Source organism: Cherax quadricarinatus, chromosome 37, assembly GCF_038502225.1.
Source record: "Cherax quadricarinatus isolate ZL_2023a chromosome 37, ASM3850222v1, whole genome shotgun sequence".
Taxonomy (NCBI): Eukaryota; Metazoa; Arthropoda; class Malacostraca; order Decapoda; family Parastacidae; genus Cherax; species Cherax quadricarinatus.
Window position 1 is genome coordinate 8,668,015 of NC_091328.1, and position 3,017 is coordinate 8,671,031.

Genomic DNA, 3,017 nt, shown 5'->3' on the forward strand with positions numbered 1-3,017 from the left:
AATTTCACGCACTGGCCAGGGAGGTATACCATTTTTTAGGAGTGAAGACCCATGTTGCCCTGGGTTGTGTAACTGATGGGTTTCTAGATGGGTGGTGATCTTGCTTCTTAGGACCCTTTCAAAGATTTTTATGATATGGGATGTTAGTGATATTGGTGTGTAGTTCTTTGCTGTTGCTTTACTGCCCCCTTTGTGGAGTGGGGCTATGTCTGTTGTTTTTAGTAACTGAGGGACGACCCCCGTGTCCGTGCTCCCTCTCCATAGGATGGAAAAGGCTCGTGATAGGGGCTTCTTGCAGTTCTTGATGAACACAGAGTTCCATGAGTCTGGCCCTGGGGCAGAGTGCATGGGCATGTCATTTATCGCCTGTTCGAAGTCATTTGGCGTCAGGATAACATCGGATAGGCTTGTGTTAATCAAATTTTGTGGCTCTCTCATAAAAAATTCATTTTGATCTTCGACTCTCAGTCTGGTTAGCGGCTTGCTAAAAACTGAGTCATATTGGGACTTGAGTAGCTCACTCATTTCCTTGCTGTCATCTGTGTAGGACCCATCTTGTTTAAGTAGGGGCCCAATACTGGGCGTTGTTCTCGATTTTGATTTGGCATAGGAGAAGAAATACTTTGGGTTTCTTTCGATTTCATTTATAGCTTTTAGTTCTTCCCGCGATTCCTACCAGTGTCTCCCTGCGGATATATTGACCTCTTTTAGCCGCTCTGTTATTTTTTCCGTCGCCTGTAGGAAGCGCCTGTCTCTTTCTAAATCTACTCCTCCTTTTTCTTAGAGGAATCCTTGTGCATACAAACCGAAATCTGGGATAAGTTTGGGTCGTGTTGCTTAGTATTTTCCCAGCTTATATCGGTTAGGACACTTGGTCCCACTTTATGGGAAGTTGAATTTGGTGAATGCTCCCTCGTGACTAGTCTCATTTTTCGGTCTGGGGCTCCTCGCAGTCTGAGTTGTGATCTGAGTATAGAGCAGGATGTGAGTGTGGGGGAGGTGCGTGAGGCATTACGTGGAATGAAGGGGGATAAAGCAACTGGAACAGACGGGATCATGACAGAAATGCTAATAGCAGGGGGGGATATAGTGTTGGAGTGGTTGGTATTTTTGTTTAATAGACGTATGAAAGAGGGGAAGGTACATAGGGATTGGCAGAGAGCATATATAGTCGCATTATATAAAGGGAAGGGGGATAAAAAGAGATTGTAAAAATTATAGAGGAATTAGTTTACTGAGTATGCCAGAAAAAGTGTACGGTAGGGTTATTATTGAAAGAATTAGAGGTAAGACAGAATGTAGGATTGCAGATGAGCAAGGAGGTTTCAGAGTGGGTAGGGGATGTGTAGATCAAGTGTTTACATTGAGGCATATATGTGAACAGTATATAGATAAAGGTAGAGAAGTTTTTATTGCATTTATGGATTTAGAAAAGGCATATGATAAATTGGATAGGGGAGAAATGCGGCAGATGTTGCAAGTATATGGAATAGGTGGTAAGTTATTAAATGCTGTAAAGAGTTTTTATGAGGATAGTGAGGCTCAGGTTAGGGTGTGTAGAAGAGAGGGAGAATACTTCCCGGTAAAAGTAGGTCTTAGACAGGGATGTGTAATGTCACCATGGTTGTTTAATATATTTATAGATGGGGTTGTAAAAGAAGTAAATGCTAGGGTGTTCGGGAGAGGGGTGGGATTAAATTATGGGGAATCAAATACAAAATGGGAATTGACACAGTTACTTTTTGCTGATGATACTGTGCTTATGGGAGATTCTAAAGAAAAATTGCAAAGGTTAGTGGACGAATTTTGGAAGGGTGCGTAAAGGTAGGAAGTTGAAAGTGAACATAGATAAGAATAAGTTGATGAGGGTATCAAATAATTTAAAGAAAAATTGGATATCACATTGGAGAGAAGGAGAATGGAAGAAGTGAATGTTTTCAGATATTTGGGAGTTGATGTGTCAGCAGATGGATTTATGAAGGATGAGGTTAACCACAGAATTGAGGAGGGAAAAAAGGTGAGTGGTGCATTGAGGTACATGTGGAGACAAAAAACGTTACCTATGGAGGCAAAGAATGGAATGTATGAAAGTATAGTGGTGCCAACACTCTTATATGGGTGTGAAGCTTGGGTTGTAAATGCTGCAGGGAGGAAACGGTTGGAGACGTTGGAGATGTCCTGTCTAAGGGCAATGTGTGGTGTAAATATTATGCAGAGAACTCGAAGTGTAGAAATTAGGAGAATTTGTGGAGTTAATAAAAGTAATAGTGAGAGGGTTGAAGAGGGGTTGTTGAGGTGGTTTGGTCATTTAGAGAGAATGGATCAAAGTAGAATGACATGGAGAACGCATAAATCTGTTGGGGAGAGCGGGGTAGGGTTCTTCTTCAAAAAGGTTGGAGGGAGGGGGTAAAGGAGGTTTTGTGGGCGAAGGGCTTGGACTTCCAGCAAGCGTGCATGAGCGTGTTAGATAGAAGTGAATGGAGAAGAATGGTTTTTGGGACCTGACGAGCTATTGGAGCGTGGGCAGGGTAATATTTAGTAACGGGATTCAGGGAAACCGGTTATTTTATATAGCCGGACTTGAGTCCTGGAAATGGGAAGTACAATGCCTGCACTTTAAAGGAGGGGTTTGGGATATTGGCAGTTTGGAGGAATGTGCTGTATCTTTATGCGTATATACTTCTAGATAAGATAAGATAAGATTTCGTTCGGATTTTTAACTCCGGAGGGTTAGCCACCCAGGATAACCCAAGAAAGTCAGTGCGTCATCGAGGACTGTCTAACTTATTTCCATTGGGATCCTTAATCTTGTCCCCCAGGATGCGACCCACACCAGTCGACTAACACCCAGGTACCTATTTGCTGCTAGGTCAACAGGACAACAGGTGTAAGGAAACGTGTCGAAATGTTTCCACCCTCCGGGAATCGAACCCGGGCCCTCCGTGTGTGAAGCGGGAGCTTTAGCCACCAGGTCACCTACAGGCCAGCAGGTCACCTCCAGGCCACCTGTTGTATTC